Source organism: Platalea leucorodia (assembly GCF_965183815.1).
Source record: "Platalea leucorodia genome assembly, chromosome: 11".
In the NCBI taxonomy this organism is placed as follows: domain Eukaryota; kingdom Metazoa; phylum Chordata; class Aves; order Pelecaniformes; family Threskiornithidae; genus Platalea; species Platalea leucorodia.
In genome coordinates this window covers 3,312,062-3,335,673 of record NC_138833.1, presented here as the reverse complement: position 1 = coordinate 3,335,673, position 23,612 = coordinate 3,312,062, and positions in this window count along the sequence as shown.

Sequence of the window (23,612 nt, the reverse complement as noted above, 5' to 3'; positions counted from 1 at the left end):
TAATCACTTGATAACTTTCAGTCCTTCTGTAGTAGCCACAATAAAACACTATCCTACCCCCCAGCATCGCATCTGAGCAAAAAACACTCTGGGAACAGAAATGTTCATTATAGAATCTCAATGACACTGATTTGGCAAAAATTCAATTAAAGAGAAAAGCTGTTAGTAGAGAATGGCTTACGTTCACCAATTAAGATCATTTTTGACAGTGTTACGGGATGATAATCAGTCTAATGGCTTTTATGGATTTCAATCTTCCATAGACTGGCTTAAAACAATAATTCTGCTTTTAAATACAAGGGCCTGCAAGGGCCTTGTTACATAAGCATGCAGAAGAACTCTTGAGTTCTCATTCAGAATTGTAGTAGGGGCGATATGTATAAATAATACATATGCAACACAGAAAAATCTACAATGTATCTGTGTGTTAGTTTGAGTTACAAGAGCCTCTCAGTGTAACTACATGAATTAGGGGGTCTCTTCCATGAGTGTTACCCAAACAGAAAGTTTTCTGACTCATCTCAAACATTTGAGCTACTCAACATTTTAGTTTCAGGATCTGTAATTCATTCAGCTCTGAGTATTTCATTTGCCATTTGTCTCACTTGATAAGTGTCAGAATCCCCTTCTCTTGGTTTTCTTCTCAGCTGCTTAGCAGTTTGAGATACGTAGCTGAAACCAGTTTGGTGGTTTTGAGCCCACTCTTCCTAAGCATTCTGAATCTGGAGACAAGATACTCCCCCATCAGATTTTACAGATGTCATCTGCTCATGCTTACATTTATCAAGGATGTACTCCACAGTGGTTTTGAAAAGAACATGCTTTCGGTCCTCCCCATCACTATCAAACTTTCTCAAAGCGCCAGGCATAGCTTGAAGGAGTCCTTTCTGCAGTTTCTCAGGCATCATAATTTCTGCAGTAAGCAGCAATGTTTCTCATCTCATGGTCTTGAATTCACTGCTTGAGGTGTGTATAGCTCAGAGAAGCTGAACTGAAATCGCCAGTTCACATGCTTTGCTGATCGCTCCACAATCTTAGCTCTTTGGCATTTTCTATTGACCCTGACACTCATGAAAACTTTTATGGTAGGAGTACTTGGTATATTTATGAAGAGAAAGAAAAGCCACTGTTCATTCAGATTTTATGCCCACGGGATATTGTAGCAGCTGCACAGGTATAATTGCTAGTCAGTGACAGACCACAAGCAGGAGGCCAAAGAAGTGCTGATTCAGGCATACCCTTTAACCATTCCTTCATATTACAAGGTGTCTCACAGTTGTTGGAAGTGTGAAAATACAGTTAAGATCAAATAATGCAATACTAATAAAATGTCAGGAGGTGAACGTGACTAACTACATAGATCGCACAAGAGAATGCTTACCACAGAAACATTAGAAAACAGGCAACTCCTAACCGACCTGAGAAATAATATGTAAAACAAGGAAGTAAACCAAAACAACCTCCACTAAGTACAGAAATCACAGGACAGTATATGCTTCAAGCCTCTCAGTTTAAAGTTATGTGGTTTTGGGTATACTGACACTTTCTGTCCTAATGGACAGACATAGCCAACTATGACCAATGAGAAATTGCTTCTTCCACAGGCTAGACTCAGACCACCTCTTCTGAAGACCAATGTTTTCAGATGCAATAAGGAACAATGACTCATCACAACATGACCAATAACCTCAAATACTCCGCAGATCTTCCAAGAAGAGAGTGCAGCTAGAGCAAGCCAGGTACTAACGGGCACCAAAACATCCACCTGACGGCACAACCCGAATATGACACAAAGCTGGTTTACCATATAGTTCAGCTGGATTCAAGCACAGCACTGGTCTCAACATGACTGACACTGATCTACATTTTAGGAGTTACCCATCAATCGTTTTAGGTAAAGTGTATGACACCTCAGAATCAGGTATTTTTTTTTCTTTTTTTTTTTTGTTTTTTGTTTTCCCCACAGCAGTGTTTTTTACCTGTTTTGAAAGTCTGTATTTTCAAAATTTTATCTGTTTTGCCCCATCACTACAGACTTGCAGTCTTAGAACTAGCAAAGCTGTACAGAATAGAGCATTCAGATACCCGGTGTAAGAGGGTACGCGTGCTCCTGCGTACCGTATGTACAGCTAGTTATAAATTCAATATTGTAGCCTTGAGAATGGTTAACAAGAGTATCAATATATGTAAAGCACATTCAAGAAATAATTCTAAATATCTGAAATAGCTGTTTGAAATTATTAAATTGCTGTAATAGTGCCCCATCAGAATGATTATGTAACCACTGAATAAGGAAAACTAAGTTCTAATGTGCATGAAAAAAGTCTGGCACTACCACAATCAAGCATTAAAAACTGTAAGAGATACACAGCAGGATCACAGATTTAAGCAGAACTCATGAAAACAAAAGAAATCCTCGGCACTCTTCCATTGCTACAGACTTCTTTTTGATGTGAGAATTACACATTTTCCCGAGTACCGCATATAATCCATGTTCAGCCATTATTAAATGTTTGCACTACCTAAATCAAGATAACGTTATACTCCTAAACATCATGATGACCTGAATATTTTACTTCAGCAAGCCTGAGATGAGAAAATAAGCAAATATAGTGCCTTACTGTAAATCCCAGAGAAGAGTTCATGTGGTGACAGGGAAGAAGCTTTATGTATTTTGACAAACAGAATAAGCTGCAGGGTACTCATCAGCCACAATCTACAGGGGTTTTTTTTATTTTTCTTTTCTTTTTCCCTTCTCCCCCCCTCAATTCTTGGTTGTGTTCAAGGGTTACAGCAAGAGGAAAGTACGTTTCAAAACATCTCTGGACAGTACTGACAGCAGAGAGAGGTCAGATTTCCTCACATTAAGTTAATTCTGTACTATTTAAAAACAAAATACTAATAGAAAACATAGTTTCTCTGATGTTTTCCCCACATTTTACATGGTGATTTGAATCACAATTTTTCTGCAGTGCTATGTTAGACTCCAGCTCTACTTAGTACTCTTCAATTGAACATCAAGAATGATTCTTTGAGTAAAACTCAATCACTACATTCAGTTACAAACAGAGGATGTATAAAAACATAGAAACATAAATCTTTAACTTTGCAGTGTTTTAGCAAATTTGCAGTAAAACAAGCATTGTGTAAACAAGCACACAATATATGCTTGGACATAGCAAGACAGCGAAACTGCACAGAAAATCCAAAATGATCCTGTACCAATCCAATGTCCACTCAATAGCACCTAGCCTCCTGCAGTGCGTGAGGAACTAACATGGGGTGTATTCTGCTTAGCTCTTCTGTAAGATAACACATCCGCTAAGCCTAATTGCTTATTTTAGTTGCATCCAACCAAATCCCCCAAAATGAAGAACAGGGCCCCATCCTCTCACACAGTATCCTGAAACACAGACTAGCCATGCAGGCTTATATTACTACATTCCCAGTTTCTGACCGTATATTGATAATCAATCTCTTGTGCTATAATTCCCTAGACACTTACTTGACCCCTCAAACACAGGCACAAAATGTAGACTAGTAAGCCAGACTTCACAACGAATTCCCCAGCTGCTGTTTGTTTCAGTTAGACTGGACTACACGATAATGTTCACTATTTTTTAGTTTATTAAGGAATGCAAAATGTTGTCACTTTTTTTTTTTCCAGTAGCTGGAAATCTTAGTGCAAGTGGCCCTATTTGCTTTACTTAGCTCACCAGTTCTCTTCAGTCAGTAACAGCCAGTAAAACAGGATAACAGTTAATGTTATCCATGCTTTTATCCCACAGTGACCAGCTGACTGGAAACACCAAGGTCACTCAAAGAATATGATCCTGTTTTTAGGAGGGAGGAAAAATTAATTTCCCAAGTATATGCATTTTCTATAAGTGCAACAGCATTTGAGCATAAAATAACTAATGTGATCCCAAGCACACTTTTATTAAAGTCCTGTCTTAAAAGTAGCATAACAAAAAATTAGTATTAGTAATAACTTAGGCTTTACGTTCAGAAGTCAAGAACCAAAACCAAAACTGAACTCTAGTTTGGATCAAATTAACACATCTACAATCTAGTCCTCTTATCAGTTTGTTTTGTGTTTTTTTTTTTTTTAATCAAAGTCTAAACTTTACACCTGATGGAAAAACAAACAAACAAACCACACAACAACAACAGTTTCACTCAATTTTGAGCTTGTTTCACATAGCATGATTGGGGACAGGAGGGGGGAAACTACAACTTTCAAAGAAAAATATTTCTTGTTCACAGAGTTATGAGAACAACACATTTTGACAAATCTGCAAACACTAACTTCTTTTGGAGTTTTTATCTCTGCCTTTGCCTTTTGGAAAATACTTCACACATCCTACAGAAAAGAAGGCCTTAATCGTAAAAGTGCTACATTTTATTCACAGATTTGGTATTTGCTGAACTGGTGCCAAGTTCTCCAAATCAAGTCCCAGTCTCCCTTTTGCTCCATCTTCCGGAGTTCACGGAAGAGCCAAAAATGCTTCAGTTCACCTCTTCTTGATAAAGAAATAAATACTAACCTCATACCGTTCACCTTTAACCATTTTTTTTAATCTAAACAAATCAGTCTGGGTCTTCTGTTTAATTATATTTGACTAGCCTTGTGGCTGAAAAAAAAAGAGAAATTAATACTAGGAGAAAAGACACAGCGATAGGAAGGCAACGAGAAACTTTTTGTAAGCTAACAAATTGGGTTACTTTTCAGACCAAAAGAGCAGAGACTTGTTCCTTTTTCTCTCTTTCCACTCAGCCTAAAATGAATCCGGGGAAACGGCCACACCTCAGTACTAGGCCAAACCATCAGTCTGTCAGGAGACAGATTGGAAGACTCCCTGCCTTACTGACACAGGAAATACTCCTCTGAAAGGAGAGAGCATCAGGAGGGAAACTACACGCAAACCTGAGTATACTACAGCACAATCATTAAATTTATGTTGTAGATTAATGACAGAAGTGAACAAGCAACTTACTGCAGTTTCATAAAAGTGTAGCATCAGAAAATATCTACAGGGGATTAAAAATAAAAAAAAAAAAAAACACCACCAAAACAACAAGCCAACAAGCAGCAAACCTAGATGCCTTGAACAGGCATTTGATAAACTGGGAATATTAGGGCCCTCCACCTTTTTCTGTCTCCCCAGCACTGCCTAAGTCATCTTTTGGCAAATTATTTTAACATTCACTTTTCACCTGATAGATCTTCTTGCTCGTACAATCCATTTTAGAGGCATAACTTGTTTTCTTTTCTAAGATTTCATTTCCTCCCATCTCAGAACTTGATGAAATCTATTTCTTAGTTCCTCGTCTCCCAGTGAAAGCTGACAACAAGTATCAGACAAAATGTAGCTGTCCCATATGAAGTAATTCATTTCTGTCAAAGATTAGACATTTTTTTCCCTTAACATAAGATGACTGATATTGTTCTGCAAGATCCAAAAGGGACAATTTAACCACTTAAGTACCGAGAGAGCCTGAAGATCGGCTTTTCTCCTTAAAGCACAGAGCCCGCTGAGTGCAAGCGGGTAACCAAGGTGGAAGCCACTGCATGGCCTGCCGATTTCCTTCCATTTGATTTGAGGTTTTGACTCGCTATTTTTAGTCCGAACCAAGTATTTTTTTACTATACAATATTCAACAAAGTAGCAATATTATAAAATTACACATTTGAACAATTCTAACTAGCTGAAGCTTATTTTCTACTCTATACAGCACAGACAGAAGTCCTGAGGCATGAATTGCTGTATTATTCCCTCTTGTTAAGCTCACTTTACGTTTGCGGCTATTTGTGACCTTAACTGTAGTAATTTCTTTTAAATTTAAATACAGTTGTCATGCAACTTTCCATTTATGTTAACAAGGGCAAAATTCGTCCATCCAAACTCGGGCAAACACAAAACATGCAAGCTCAACACCCAACCCCCTAACAATGAAAGGGAGGCAGAAAAAAGAAAGGGGCACTTTTGAGGTATAAACCAACTCGCCCAAGAGCGCCCAGGCAGCGCAGGACGGGGCGACCCGGGCTCTGAAGTGGCTGCTGCCCGCAGAGCGGGGCTGACAGGGAACGCGCTTCAGGCGGCGGCTGACAGGACCGCACGCCGCCCAGGCCGTCCCAGGTGAATCCCGCCCGGAGCTCTTCCCGGCACCAGGCACCCCAGCAAGGCCGAAAGGCGAGCCCCAGGCTGCCGCCGCGGCTCCCTGCCCCGCGGGCTGCGAGCCTCGCCTGCGAGCACCGCCCCGCCACCATTTCCACCTTCCAGAAGGCTCCAGCCCCCCCCCCCCCCCCCGCCATTTCCACCTTCCAGAAGGCTCCCCCCCGCCTTAGAGAAGCCGAGGCCGCCCCGACGGGCCGCCCCGCCGCCCACCTCCGCGCCGGCGCCCGAGGGTTGGTGCTTCTCGGTTCACGTTGGACTGAATGCGGGTGCGTGGGGTCCCGGACCCGCGGGTCCTCGGTGCGGCTGCCGGGGAGCGCTGCCCTCGCGCCTCGCCTCGGCGGCGCGGGCGCGAGGGGCTCCGCGCGCGGGGGGCGGGGAGCGGCCGGGCCCAGCTGCGGCCCATCGCGCGGCGGGCGCGCTCTCGCCTCAGGGCGGGGAAAGACCGACAGCGTTTGTGAGGAGAAGGTGGCCGGCGTGGGTTAATTAACTGGTTCCACAGGCCCGTGCTCGTACCGGACACCTGAGGTCAGAGGAATTGCTTAAATAGTTTACTGATTCTGCAAGGAATAGGAAACCAAAGAAAGGAAGCAAAACAAACTAAAAAACCTCTTGTAAATGGCTAAACTCCCTCAGGACTCTTTGGCAAAGGGAAGGTCTGGTGATGAGATAATGCTGAGCAGGCCACGAGAGCAAGCATAGCATATTACTTAATTAATAACTCTTCATGGAATTGTATTTTACAAATGGACATCGAGAATAACAAAATAGACGTGAGGCAAAGCTGAGCTTAAAGTTTTCCAAAAGAGATTGATGAAACAGAGAACAAAACATTTTGGTGCTGGCATCTGATGTTTTCCTCAAGAAATACAGCTCGATGCCAAAAATACTCGGGAATCAGCGTTTGAAAGGTTAATTAGATTCTCCATAAGCGTTTCAATTACAGGAATGAGACATTATACCATTTAATATGTATCCCGACACATTCTATTTGTTTCAGATTTTCTCTGCCACAAGATTTTTGTTCTGTAGATAAGTGTTATTAATAGTAACGTCCTCTGACAACTTCATGTTTACAACTTAGATCACCTCTGGAGGCAAAGGGCTACTCTAATCAAGATGTTTAGTTAAAGTCATTTACCTCTTCCATCAGCAACGGGAAACCTGCTCAATTCCAGACACCGCAGTAGCCCAGAAGTGAACTATATGCTGTGTTTCTCACACCAAGCCTTAAATCTGAATTCTGCGAGATGAAGCTGCACTTGAAGACCCAAGATACCCTTTGAGCAGCCATGAATTATACACAGAGCTGCCCAACCTTGTTAGCTGCGCAGGATTAGTCATGCAGAAATTCGGGTATGTAGTGCACCCTCTGGATTTCACTCTAGTTTCAAATTACACGGTATCGGATGTAGTTAAATAAGCAGTTGTGAGATCAGAACTGTTTCATGTTTTGAAAGAACAGTTTTCTTTCTGAAAATGTAGTTTTATCAAGATGTAGTTTTATCAAATGTAATTTCATTTTGCAAGAATATTCCATTTTTTCCTTACTCTGAATTAGTAAGCGTAAGTAACAATGCTTCAGCAAGGTAAAAATACTTAGTTTGCATTTCACTGCTTCAATTCCAGTTAAGCTTCTATAAGAGAAAATAATAAGAGGAGTTAGAGTGGTTTTAATAAGTTCCATTTCAAATCAGATAAAGACTTCTGAAACATTAAAAATCAGTGACAGGTGAGTAAAACTGAGTGGAAATAATTTTGTGAAATAATAATTTTGAGAATAAATGGTGCACCACTCTTTTTGGCAAAGATTCATTGCACAGATATCATTGCACAGGCTGCGCTAGGGTTTGGGGTTTTTTTTTCTTCCATATCCATAAGATCCATGTATAATTTTAAGCGCAGAATTCCACCCAATGTCTACCATTCCTGTGGAATATTGTTTGTGAGAGAAGATAAACTGATACATAAAAATGCAACAGGCTTTACACAATATCTGTGTTCTTGCTTTATGTCTTCTGTTTTTTTTTTTTATTTTTCTATGTGTGATTCTGAAAACATTTGATTAACATACAGGATGAGTTTCCCTCAGACTGTTCAAATTAAATCCAAACAAAATTTGCCAATACTGAGCAGACTGACACGATGTCTCTCTGTTTCACAGATCTATAGTAGTGAGCCTAAATTAGTACTCATTCATATAAATGGTGAGAGTTCTGTTGTTTTCAACAGAAGTAGGATTAGATCTCTGGTAACAGAATCCAAGGAATCATGTTTTTGGGAAAAAAAAACTCAACCAAGATTTTTTGGTGTAGTTGGCAGCATTTTTCAAAAGTGACTGGAAGCTGAGACAAGCTTGGGGCGAAACAAATAAAAATGACTAATAAAAATCTCTTTCTTTGCTTCCCCATAACTAGGAATTTAGTCCACTTATATGTAGTCTTAATGGATGAATGAACAGTAGACTGAGTAAGTGCGTCAGCAAGCAGACACAAGGTGCTTCAACAAGAACCTAAAAGATGTGCTAGAACTATGACACACGAGGTTTCACTAGCTGGCCATTCATAAATGATCAAAGTATTTCTAAGACATTGCCGTCTTTGAAATGGAAATAACAGTTTTCCTTTATCTTAAATTTTACCTTTACGCAGGATTGGAAAGTTTTGTTTTCTTTCTTAAGATACGTTATGTCATAATTTTAATTCAATCTAAAACTCCCTCTGTTCTCTTCGTTCACCCCATCATCTCCTAGTGTTAAGCCTAATCAAAGCCACAAGTCCCATCCCTGTGGGCATTAAAAGGAAATGTTTCCCAGTTTTCAGGATTTGTAACTTCAATTATTTTTGCAATTATTTGCTAAAATTCATTTCTGATCTTGTTCTATAATCCCAGTTATAGTTTCTGATCAATTATTTGATGCAACTTCAAAACAACAAATCTTAATTTGCGCCTCATGCAACATTACGTTTTATGAGTGCTCTAAGGGTTGGCTATTGGAAGGAATATCTCAGAAAAAAACAGCAAATCTTCCCTTGGGGTTTAAATCACTTGGCAATTTTTGCGTAACAATTTAATTAGCAAAATTATCAAGGGAATACTTTGTACTATTGCAATATTTCGCTAGTTTTCAGCTTCCTACCAGCAATGCTTCCCCCTCTAGTCCTGAAAGATAGATCTGATTAAGTTATTGAGAAGAACAATGGATCATCCCTTAAGGGACCTAGATAAAGTTGCAGTCATTTTAAAATTTGCAGAGTACAGAAAGAACCTAGAATGCATAAGGGTCATTCAAATTAATCAAATATTAACAACTTAATAAGACCGGATCTGGCAGAGGGGGGTTGTGCGCGCACATGTGTGCCTAGTCGTTCCATCGGAAGCTGCAGTTGAGCTGCTTTTTAGTGTTACGTTCTTATCTGGTCATTTTGCAAGCCAAACAGTCAAAAAGAATTTTGTGGTATAATTTTTGCTCCTGTAACACATTTGAGAAATCACGTAACCCCTCATTAGGGTAGCGGCTCACATCCAAACGGGTCTCAGAATAGCAAAAAATTATTGCACAATGAGGTGCCTTTGTTTCTTGAATGACTACCCTTGTTCTAAAGGAGACCTTTAATGTGAATTCTGAATGAGTAGCAGCAGCTGATAGAAACAACAATCAGGAGCCAACGATACGAGGTGCAAGTTAAGATAGAGGCATAGGGCTTTTATGACCAAATCTATGTTAGAACCTCACATTCACAAAGATCTTGACTGCAATTGCCACCTGCAAAAAAGCAATTTGGCAGAGACATTGCAAAGATAAGGTTAATGGAATTTTCCTAAAAGCAACTCCTAAGGGATTCTCTGTTAAAGGAACCACTTTCCACTTTGGATCTCAGTTTATTTCAGTTAACAGTCTTACAAATTTAAGCAGGCTCTGACAATATAAAGTGTATAAATAATATGCAGTCTTCCTTGAACTCTTACAAATTAGCCAGCAGTGAGATTCAAGTGAAAGACCTCAAAATAGCATCATCCAAACAGCAGAACTATTTCTTCCCACAAGGAGACTTGAAAGTGAGGAGCAATGGACTAGCTGTTTACGTTAAAGTCAGAACAGAAGCTCTGTTGACTTTCCCATTTCATTCAACTTCAGAACTCTGCCTGAGAAGGAAGGTACCAGCACAAGAGCCATAGACTGTAGAGCTAAAAATAAGTACATAAAACTAACGGATACTATGGAAACCAACAAGATTACAGTGAAATTGGTAGAAATTAATAAGGTAGAGAGCAAACTAAAGAGACAACAAATGAATGACCCAGATCACTGAGGTGCTCATAGATAAGAAATTTACTAAATTTGGTTCCTTTCTGTATTTTAATACAGGCCTTACAGAATATTTTTACAGAGGGGAAAAATGAAAATACTTTAAACAAATAGTTTGTCAAAAAAAAAAATTCCCTCCACAGAGAAGTGTGATGAAAATATTTTATTCACTTTAACAGAAAGCTCAAGGGACGTGGCATTTTCTAATTTTAAGGCCTAAAATAGAAAATGTGATATAGTGGAACATGATGGAAGTTAGGGACAGCTGTGTTGAAGTTGTACAGTAGGAAATGCAATAGCATTATAAAAAGCATAAATATAGACTTGCGGACTGAGGGTAAAGGCATTTTGTACCAAGCAGTGCTTTTTGTTTCTGATCCAGATAACAGAACACAAGCCATTGATTCTGGAGTGCTCTCATCATCTCATAGTACTGTGAGTCTTTCAGCTTTCACTTATCAGTATCAGTCTGCAGACCTTAGTTACAACACTTGTTTTTATCTGTAAGTTAAATGGGTTCATTTTGCACAAAAACGAGGCACGCATAATTCATCTGCAGTCAGATACAAAACCATGAAGCTCCTTTTCAGTCATACCAGAGACAGGCTATTGTACATCCTGTTCCCATCAGTTTGTAATGAAACAGAGTTTTGCCTTCAAGAAATTTCTTGGAACTAGTTTCATATATTACATGGATACTCCCTTCTTGTCTGCATTGTTGGTGAAATATTAAAGTAACACTACTTAGTTATTTGTTACTGTACCTGAGAGAGGACAGTGCCTGGCTGGCGTCCAATATATGGAAAAGATCGTGAATGCGTTAGGACTGACAGTCATCTGAGTTTTAGCAAGGTCTCCCTACTGGGAGCGAAGAAAGTTGGTTTATGAAAAGCAAATCATCCCAGAATTTTTGGTCATGATGGCCGCTCAGCATGTTGAACTAATTTTATTTTACACAGCATATCTTCAATATGATTGGATCCTGTTTAAATGGTATTATGTAAGGAGATCTGTGTAAACATAGCTATAAATGGCTTGTACCTCTCTGTTTCATTTATCTGTAGCCACACATGGACAGAGTGTTATAGAATAGATTGCATTGTGAAAAACAACGTTCCTGTTTCTATTTATTGAAGAAGGACTCTGATCTATTCATTTAGCAGTGTAAGATACAATCGATGATCCTGAGCTCTCTGCGATTCCCTCTGTGAGTTACACAGCTTGCCTTTCCTCTAAGTTATTGAACAAGAAGACAAAAAATGATTATTTCATCCATAATTCTATCTGTATTGGTATGTGAAATATATAAAGATATCCCAGTTCAGATTACATTTTGAATTTAAGGTTGCACGTGCCGGTTTGCAACAAGGGAAACAGGATATTTTTCTGGCCTGTCTGTGGTAGTTTTTTAGAACATAAAAGCAAGCTCCATATGAACAGAACTGTAATGTTAGCCAACCTGCCAATCAAGACACTAATCCTCTACACATCTCTACTGTCAGGAGACAGATACCTGGAAGCTGGTATGCAGGAGATAAAAAGTTGGACAGGAACCAGAAAATGTTCAAAATAAAAACTAGATGCATATGTCCACATATATTTCCCCCCCCAAAAAAATCTAAAATGAATGATACAAAATAATTTTGACCTCCACAGATTAAACAGACAGAGCTGCACACACATACCTGTCGGTTGCTTCTAAGTAACCCTTGGGTTCAAAGTACAATATTTTGTCTTCACTTCCAGACAATAAAGGCACAGTATTCATGAAAGTGGAAATAACTGCATTGGTTCATTCTGAGTCATGTCAGTGACTATGGATAGCAAATTTAACTATTTAAAGAAATATGCAATATTTTTATATCCATGTCTTCACATTTGGATACAATGAAAACACAGTGAATCAGATAAGCAACAAAACCTGTATTACAGTATCCAAAACTCACTGGCCATTGAGTATTATTTTCTTTTATGCACTGAGAAAGAAAGAAATGTAACGATCACTACAACTATTATTGCCTGGTTCTACTGTTTTCTGACACATTAGGTTCAAGCAGATAAATTGAAATAATTTATTCAGCAAATTTTTTCTCATCAGAAGTTATCTTCAAACAGATATAATTTTTATTAACGTCATTTCTGCCAGATCTACAGCATATACATAGGCCGTTCATAAAAATAATTTGACATTCAAAGTTTAGTTGTTTTGACCAAAAACATAAGAAATGTTTGTGCTCAGTGACTCACTGATTACTTTTTTAATATTAGGTTTATCTTAAAACTGTGTATGTGAATACTTGTAGTTATGAATGAGATTTTTGCTTTTTGTGAATATTCTTGCAATACTTACTTAAAATTGGCTGGCTCACTAAATGTTCCTGCCAGTAAAGTAATTTGCTGGAATACTGTTGGAAAGCAAATACAGAAGGGGTGTGAATGCAGTTGAAGAGAATTCATTTGCAAATCAAATGGATGGTGGAGGAGGAGTTGCATTTAATGAATTCAACAAAGACACTGTCACAATAAATACAAGAACATTTGGCAAGAATAACCTTTGTGAGACTTGCAACCTCTGTTCGGCAAAGGTATCCATGTATGTAAAGTTCCTAGCTCCATGCAGATTTTTGTCTATACCAACAGATGTAGAATTGGCCTATTGAACAGCTTGCAGAGCCAGATCACTAGACTAATATTAACATTTGAAGCTAGGACTGAAATGGCTTTTCTGAAGAGAAACCATTGCATAAAAAATTAGCCATTGTATATAGAATGAGGTAAAGTTACATAATGTTTTATTCTTATTTTATCCTTTGTTAAAAGAATGCACCACGTACTACCATTAATCTCATGAAGGTGTGGGAAAGAAAGAAACCCCAAAGAGTTGTGAATTCTACATTAGCTACAATTTGTTATAGGATATTTACATTCCCACTCTCCTATTCAGGAAAGCACAGAAAATAGCCTGTGACGTTGAAAAACCCAGGAAATTATTTTCTCCTAAAAATCACGAAGAAACTGAGAAACAGCTCTGTTTACCTCATACTTAATGACAGCAGGAAAGTGTGTCCGTCCGTGTACCCCCCCAGTTATGGCCACTTGCCTCAGGAAAAATTCCTTCTCCACAAAGACCACATCGTTGCTATCTGTCACTAGTTGCTCATAGCTGACCCATCCTAACCATATACTGGTGTTATGCTAAAAAAGTAGATTAGATTAACTCATGTTTCTGCAAAGGATATGCACAGTTCAGGGCTGCCAAACTGCATACCCTCGCAACATGTTACAGTAATTGGGGCGAGGGGCTTTCTCGTTATCCTGGGCGATACAACAATGGTATCAAAACTCAGATAGAAGATTTTAGAATTTATCAAAACAATTAGAAAAGCATTTCTGTTTTCTGAACTTTTGTAAGTCAATCCAGCAATGAAATAATATAGTCGCATTTCTCTAATCTTCTTTATGCCCTTCCTGGTTATACTGTAATTGGTTAAAACACCACAACTTTACTTGTGACTTGACCTCCTGAGATGCAGCACTTTGGGGGGACTCTCTTAGCACGGTACCTAGCCTCTTGCCAGACCAATGAGCTACTGCATAAGTCTTCCAGTTGATGATGGACTCTTCAATAGTAACATTAATTCTACAGTCACAAATAACAGTAAATAGGAAGTCAAAATGCTTCCAGTAGGTATGTTTGGGCCTTTCACAACAATAATTCTGGAGCACGTGCACTTACCACAAGAGAACACAGATCTGTATTCCTCTGCAATCATTTTATGTTCCATAAAGCTTTCATAAGTTCACAGAATTAACAATATTAACAGAAAAGGCCTGTTTAAGTGTTTCTTTACTAACAAGATCTTCGGATGGGAAATGTTTTTACCAGAATATATAAAACACCTGTACATGTTGAATTATCTTTGAAAGTACTTCAGAACACTTCACTTCCCCCCAAAACCCCATCAGCTTCACCTGTGTGCAATCCATGAGAAGCCAAAAATAAAACTATGAAACTATTTCATTGAAGATATAATTGGTAAAGAGAGTTAAGTCATGCAATGCAATAAGAAAGAGCAAGTTACAGCAAAACATACTGGTGGTACAATCCAGCAAAGCACATCTACGTCATCAATAGAAACCTTTACCTTGACATAATGATTTCAGATTAAAGTAAAAAAGGGTGTGTCTGCCTCAGAATAATTAGATCTCCAAATAACTAATGATCGTATCAGTCAGAGAGAGAAGCAAAGAGTCAGCCTTTTGGAGGGAATGAATACACGTGTATGTGAATTTATATTTCTATATATACAGATTCATATATATTCATATACATATGAATAGGAATTTCTATTAGGTATGCACAGTTTTTAAGGGGCGATAGTAAGAGTCTGCATCCTTTTCTGAGCTACTTAATATTGTAAGAACAAAAAGAACAATAAGAACAAAACAGTAGAGCTGGATCTCAGTTGTAATGTCAATTTATCATGGCACTGTCTTCAGAAACAACTACATTGCTGCTCTAATTGAAACTGAATTAATTGTGAAGTATTATGATTTATTGGATAAAATATGATTCATCTACTTAGTAACAGTATTTAATAAATATTGTTAGATCGACAAAAACATCTACAGATAAGAAGTTGGAAAAAGAGGTTGGATAAAATAAGGTTGAAATAGGAAAGGCTACATTTGCAGTGTTACTTCTTAAGCATACCAGGAAGTGAGTCCTGTTTCTGATGGCTACTGTGGATTATGTATTGCCTTTGGGGCATGGATTTCGGCGACCTATTCTGTATTAGCTTTCCCAACTAAGGCCACTATTTGGTTCATTACAGATCAGAGCAAAGGCATGCTTATCATTTAGGCAGTATAAATGAACAAGTTAAGTTCAGATGAGAAAATAAAAAATAAAGAAACTTGACAATATAGATTTATTCAGCGGTATCTTCTGATTATACAAAATATACAAGAGAAAAATACATCTTCCATACAGCTCCCAAAATATCACCAAGAGCAATCTAGCTTAATTATATGCTAGATGGAATATCATTAATAACAATATACATTAGCTTTTTACAAAGTTATTTTTTATGCAATAGAGAAATTTAGCTTAGCTAGTTATAAAACAGCTTAAATTTATAACACCATGTAATTAGTCTAGTTCCTTGTGATTTATTATCTAATACTAGTTAAAGCTGTATTAGTTGTTAACAAATGACTCTATGAGCAGTGGAAGTCACACCACCTGGATTCTTAAACCTTTGTGTCTACACATCGAACAAGTGCCCCATTCCCTATCCTTATCCCACAGCCTCTGGTGGTGCCTCAGTGCCCTTCCGTGCTGCACAGCCACAGAAAGCTGCCGTGGCGACTCTGGGCTTATGATGTGCAGGCCGATTTCCTGGCTGGGACACATGACGTGACTACTCACCTGGAGACAGATGCAGCTGATAAAACTGTGAGGAAGAAGAGCTAGTTTCCTAACCCCATTTTGTATCTAGTGGTGGCGGTATATCTCCATCTTGTTTGAAGTGGCAGGGAGCACACGGGACCATCACAGCTCTGTCTGTGGCTAACGCTCCCTAGCCCAGCATGATGCTGCAGGTGTTTGTTGAGACAAACCCAACTGGTTAATCCACGCTTCACATGAAGAACAACAACTAGTAGACTGGTATGACATCATCTATAAAAGTCAATTATTTTTTTAATACAGTCTCTACCTAAGAAAGTATAAAAGATGGAGAAAACACTTCACATTGTAACAGTGTGTGGTTGTCTGTGGGTTTCCAGAGAACAAACCTTGAGATTTTGTGGTGCTTCTTATTTCTGCTGAATGCTATTCTCGGACTGATCAGAGCTACAGCAAATCATGCAACATGAACAGAACAGATATGATAGTTGCTGCTCAACAGTAGGAAATGACTGAGAGTGGTATGGAATTTTTTTTCTTCCTTAAACCAAACAACAAATAAAAGCAAGCAGAATATAAATAATCAACTGAAAAGTGCACCTGCTGAGAATGGACAAACATAAATATTTGATTTATTTTTAGTATTAATCCTAATATGAGTAGCTATCCCACAGTGTGCTAACAAGGTGTTAAAAAATGTGTTTGATACTTGGGGAAAGTAAAATCTGAAAGAAAATGAAGTATGTTGTGTGGACACTAGAAATTAACAGAGAAGCAATGCAATTAAGAGTGATGATTAGCTCTTATCTTGCTAAACATAGTATATCCATATTCTGCCACCACAATCTACCTTGATCTTATCTTTCTCTCCTGCCAATTATCAATTTTAATCAGTGTTCTTTCATTCCTCTTCTTGGATGACCAGGTCATTGTATGGGGAGATTAAAAAATTATGTAGGCTGCAATCCATCAAATGCCTGGATATACAGAGTCTTTGAAGTAAGTGAAACAACTCATGCATCATGTCAGACATGTACATAAATGCATTTTAGACTGAAGCTTTAGACAGCTAGTTTCTTGTAGGCATGGAAGAGAGAAATAATCTTGCAAACTGTTCAAATAGTCTGATTTGACAGTTTCAGAATGTAAACTTTTTTTTAAACTTAATTATATTCATTTTCAAATAGAAATGATAAATTTTAAAATAGAAAAATAAATATAAAATTGAAATCCAGCAAACCTATTCCTTTTTAATTGTTTGTTCTGACTAATATTTTTATTCCATTAGATTTCAAAATGAAAATTTTTGAAAAGGTAAATTTTTTTGCAAATCTGTTAACTTCTGATAGACTGTACTTGGTATCTGTAAAGGCACAGGAAAAACAAATACATTGCAAAGCTTGCCTGATATCTTTTAATTTAAAAAAAAAAAAAAAAGTTGCATATCTAAGTTAGGCAATGACACTTGCGTGGAAGCCAACTTCCAGTTGCGTTATAGAAGATTGTATAGTCTATACTCCCTTTTTCAATGAGAATGCCCAAAGAAGGATTATGGTACTTCTGGTCAGTACTGAATTTGAACTAGGTTCCAGAGATGAAAGCCTATGAACTAATCTGTTGAGCTACGAAGTCCACTGCTGTGCTGGTTTATAGAAATCCTATTAGCAGTGTGACTGAGGGGTCAAAAGATAAGATAGCAGACAGCTGGAAATGCTGGATCAGACAAATATTTTAGACAAGGAAAATATTTCTTTGCCATGTTGTGCTTAACCATGTATTATATATCTAGGAAGTATTGGTGACTAAAGGGTAACAAATTCTTCTTGTATTGCTATTCTTGAATCTTTGGAGTTTGTAAGGTTTTGAAGTGCATCTATGCTACCTGCTGGGCCGTCTTATGTCATGATGACTTAGCATTCATTTTCTTTTCAGCAAGACATTAGGTAACAAATGCATGCAGCGCATATAATCAGAAAAGTTGACAAATAAGATTTCATACATTTTATACCTTTTACTTGTCATAACCTCCATGTTTTCTATTGAGGGGTTCCTGCTGTCTTGACATCCCCTCAGGATGTGCACTTCCCAGCTGTAGGTAAATGGCCTAGCCCAAAGTCCACTGAAATACCTAGAAAGATTCCCAGTTATGCCACTAAGTTTTAAATGAATCTCCCCTCAGGAATCAGTATTGTTCCTGGAATTCAAGTTCTAAAAGAATAATGTAGGCAGATCTTGAAATTTCAGACATCAAAAAAGTGGAACGGTCTTGTTTCCCATGTCATTCTACTGCTAAGAAATTTATGCTCCTTCCATACCAGGCAGATGTTGGGGACTTAGCTGGCAATTATAGTCAGTGCAGATTTGGGTCTGATCTACATTTGAACATTGAAACAATAAATACTACTTGCCTGTTGTGATCCGTCATGGAAAAAATTCTTAAAATTCAAATTCTGAAAAGAGGTTAATATTACTTGTTCAAAAAATCTTGTTCTACAAAAATGCATTTTTCTTAGTCTTTCAATATATTTTGTTTTATTATTATTACAAAGAACAAACTTGAAGTTCTAAATACGAGGTAACTCAGTTCATGTTGAATTTCAAAACAGACACAAATCAATATCTGAAGTTTCCAGTTTGAGAGTCACACTGCAGAAATTACAAACTCAAGTTGGCTAGATAAGGAGCAAAATGACTTGAGTATAAAAAATTAATCTTACTCGATTTGAATGTGAACAAATGCTGAATTCCTGTAAGACCAAAGCTCTAATGCTATCTGGGGTTTGCATTCCAAAGAACAGGAAACACAGAAGGTCCACAGTATGCTTTTCAAACAGAATGTTAAGAATAAGCAGAGAATCTACAAAGCACTGAAGAAGAAATAATTAAAAAGAATAGGTCAGAAAGCATTGCAGAAAAGTGAAAGGAACAAAATCCTAATGAACTGGATTTTGCAAAGGAAATGAAACAATATAAATGAAAGGATTTTTTTTTGGTTTATAGAGTGAAAGAGAACAGGGAACTGAGTACTCCGAAAACACAGCAGAGGTAACGATAATCTTGGTATGACTTAAATGCAGAGTAATTAAGAACATATAAAGACAGAACCAGAGGGAGCCACCTAAGTTATTGAAATCAGTCCCCTTCGATCACAGTAAAGACAAGCAGTAAATACTTAGTTCAAGATGTTCCGCAGAACATATACCTTGCATTCAGTAATGCTTTGCAGCTACACATCTTTTTCCATACCTTATAACAAAGTTCAGATCAAGTTAAAAAATAACAGCTGAAACTATAATATGGCACAGCAGAAAAAAATAATCAAGAGCATCCCTGCAGTATTATAGGATTGGGCAAAATCCCATACAATCATATAAAATGTAATCCCTACCTAGATAGGAGGACAACATTCCTCCCATTTCCCCGTTCAATCTCTGTGTGGTTTTTATCAGTCTGACCTGGAGAAATTTTTCTACCTGATTTCAAATGTCTAAATCAGTGTAACTCGAGATTTGAGTTTTAGACGTACCAACCAGAAACTAGATAATGCATCTAGATGTAAGAGGAGCATTGACGTACCGCCACATAGTACTACTGGAGATAGGGAGATTCATACAAGAACTGTAAAGTTGATAAGAAGTTGTTAAAAAGGGAAATAGCGACATTGGATATTGAGGATGGACTTTTAGAGCCTCAAAGGTGGATGTCCTGAAAGATTGATCTTGGAGGACCTAAGCAGAAGAGTAAATGTGAATGTGTTCATGAAATTCGTAGATGATTCAGATTTGGAAGTATTACCAGTACTAATGCATCTTAGTGTCTATCCTGTCAATTTGCTGTACTCCCAGTGTCACTTCAAGGTCTTGATCCCCAGACTGCCTGCAAGAACGTGTGTATTAGTTTGCTTCTGGGCTTCTTTCCCAGAACAAGCTGACTAATCTAGTTTGTGGTAGGTTCTGCTCCAGGCACGCAGCTTGGATGTGACTGCACCACATTTGGCCACAATAAGATCGTAGGAGGTCTGTGCTTTCACATGCTCAGGGTTTCCAACAGAAACCCTTTGATATGTTATTAAAAACACTACATCACTGGGCTGTGATACAGCTCTCTTATTATTCCAGGCACTTTGCATAGAAAAAACATACAAAAATATTTTTTTTTTTTTTTTCCTCAGGGCTACAGGCCTATTAAGCAGAGCCATGCACATGGATGCAACCAGTCTGCTTCAAGGGGTGTTAGTTTTTAGAAATGTGGACACAAGACACAGTTTGCACCAGCTTGCCCAGAGACCAAACTTCTTTCACTGTGCAAAAGGCAAAATCAGTATAAAGAAGTATGCAGTAACTTTCTTTTTTAATTGAAGTAAAAGTGAGGAAGTATAATAATGTATAATTTTGTATTTTTTGTTAATTTTAAGAAATTTTTCTGGAGTTTGGGATTTATGAGTTGAAAGTTAAAGGAGATGAAAAACTGGAGATTAGCTCACTGCAAGATAAATTAAATCTGCCAGTGAGTAACATACTTGCAAGAAAGACTATTGTGACTTCAGGAGAAATCAAGTAAGGAGCAATACGCTAGTAACATCTTATTTGGATTTCAGCATTTAGTCCTGCAGAATTCTGTTGCTGAAATACTTGTAATTGGTGAGAATCTTTTTTTTTTTTTCTATTAAAAACAGTAAAAAAAAAAATCCAGTACTTTGACCAACTCTAGAGGTAGTTGCCACACAAATTCCCATTAGTACTGATAACACATCAATAGCTTAGAATAATAGAATAGTTTGGGTTGGAAGGGAACTTCAGAGATCATCCAGTCCAACCCCCTGGCCATGGGCAGGGACATCTTCAACCAGATCAGGTTGCTCAGAGCCCCATCCAGCCTGACTTTGAATGCGTCCAGTGATGGGGCATCCACAACTTCTCTGCACAACCTGTTCCAGTGTCTCAGCACCCTCACCATAAAAAATTCCTTCCTTATCTCCAATCTAAATGTAACGTGTCATTTTGAATATTAGATAATTAGAGAACGTTCCATAAATTAATGTAATATTCCTTTTTTGTAGGACCTGCTAAGGATTTTCAGACAACATATAGCAATAAAAAATAGGATTTTTAGTGTCAGGTATTATCTGCTTCCATTTTTTTCCCTTCTCTAGTAATAGTGTCACAGAAAACATGACTTCTTCTGGTGACCATGAAGATTAAAAAGATCAGAAAAAGTCTGCATACTCTAAATACAATTTAATTATTTTTATTTGCAGTAAGTGACAAACCATGTCATGCTGGAATCACTGAAAGATTTCCCTTAGGAAATTAGGCTTTTTCCCACCCCAGACAAATACACTCTATTTTCTTGCACCATTAATTTAATATCCCTCCTTAAAGTGCTTTTAAAGAATTGTAGTGTTACACTGCACATTGAGTCACTTGCCTGGAAAATGCTTTCAGAGCTCAGACCCTAGTATAATTTCTATATTTTAATGTATATTTTGCTGTCAAAGGTGGAGTAACACTTAGTCCTTGCTATAAAAGACTATCACTATCACTATACATCTTTGTGTGTGCTATACCTACCTCTCTAGGCAGGTAAGACTAGTACAACAGGCAGGTAGTACAATCAGTAAGACTGTCTTGGCAGCAGAAAATAACTGTCCATTCTAGACTGTAACATTCTCAGGCACTACTAGCACACACCTCTGTTTCCTTACATTATACTATGTACCCCTAGAAATAACTGCAGAAACATTTTCCATTGCTCATTAAGAATTTTTCAGTATGAAGATGTTCTTGCCATTTTTGTTGCACTCTCAGAAACTGTCCTAGGTTACATCTCCCCTCTCAACTCTATGTGGCTTAAAAGAAATGATACAAAACTGAGTCCTTAGTTAAGAAAGGTAATAGATAGTCCCACGGTTCATTTCAAGTGGACAATGCACCTGGGACAATTTGAAGCTGTTTCTAAACAAAAACAGACTTCACAAATTAGTATTTTAAAAAATGTGGTGTTTGTAGCTCAGTCCCAATTTTCTCATAGGCTGTGACTGGAGGGTGCCTTCTTTAGAAAATTCTCTACAGAACAGTGGATACCGATGCTGCTTCGAAGGGGCAAAGCAAAGTCCTCTGTCACCTGAAATACTCATTCGGGAAACCTTCTACACTAGTAAAATCCTGAAATGTAGTGATATGAAAATGGAATGTTTTTTGCTCTTTAAATTACAAGTTTCATTGAGTTTAAAGGTCTTGATAGTGTCACAAGCTTGTCTGATGGATAGTACAGCCGGTAGCTGTTTCATGTAATGCGGTAGGTTTGATTCTATATTGATGAATACAGCTTATACCGCACTTAAAATAGCAGGAGTAGAAAACTTCTCCCGTTACCTCACAGTAACTTACTGTAAACCAGTATAAACTCTATTACTTACAATGCATCGTTGTGCTCTGGTAACTGCAAACTAGACTTTATGTCTGCACAGACAGAAAAGCTATTAAAAAGAGCTCCTTTCCCCCAAATGGTCACCAGTTAGGAGTTGTAAGCCTGAGAGAGACATCTTCAACACCGCAGGAAAAATCAACTTACTGGTCAGGAAAATAATCAAATATTAGGAATCTGAATGTATATAACACAAAATATAAACAGTTACAGCTACTCATTTTTATGAAACACAGATGCCTTGTAGGTACAGAAGACAGAAGTCAAATGATTAATTTGGCCTAATATCTCTTATATGATGTACTATCCACATGATGTACACTACTGTTTCAAGTAGACTATGAATATTTGCACATTATTAAGAATATATATACATAAATATATACGCATTCTGACACGTGTGCATACATAGATCTTCTCTCTCTCTCCGCTTTCATCTCCTTTCATCCATCTCTCTCATCACAGATGCACACACACCTCAGCCCAAATGAAATAATTCTCACTGCTTGAGTTGGCTACATTCTCGAGTTCAAACTAGTGATTTCTTTTTTCTTCTGTGTTCACATCTATATTTTTTCTCTAGAGGATTTAAAGCTTGAGAAGCATGAAAGATAGAATGAAAATAAATTTGAATTCTATATTACAATAAATGTGAATATCAAAAGATTCTTTCACAGCTGTGTGACTGCTGGCATTTGTAAAGAGTCAAAGAATCCTGGAATATAAAAAGGCAGAAACACAGTTGGTTTTTCAATCAAGTGTATGGAGAAAAAGAAAAAGAAAAAATCTATAGGAACAGCAAGAAGGTCTAGGGGTGGGTGACAGGTAAAACCTATTTCCTTAATTCAAACAGTCATTTCTAGAATCACTTGAGCAGGGGGTTGATATGAAAGATTGACATATTCAGTTCTACTCTTTAAACTGTGGTTTGCATTTTACCAGCAGTATAAGGAAGAAGATGAAAGATGTCCTTCCTTATTCCTTACTTAATTGAAGTGTCTATTTAGGATGACATTTAATAAAAAAAAAAAAAAGATACAATTTTTGTGGAGTTATTATTTGTATTACCAGAGCATCTAGGATTTCTAGTCATAAACCAGAACCTTGCTGTGATAGTGATTCAGGTGCTGAGAAATGACTTTGTGTGCCTGTAAGCATGTGCCACATTCTGCAATGCTAATAGGCAGTATGGGACAGGACTACTTCTTTAATCCCCCCAGTAAATTCCTGTCTGCTGTTCAAAAATGTAGCAAAAAAGATCATCCATTGCTAGAAAGTTTCTAGCTTAAGA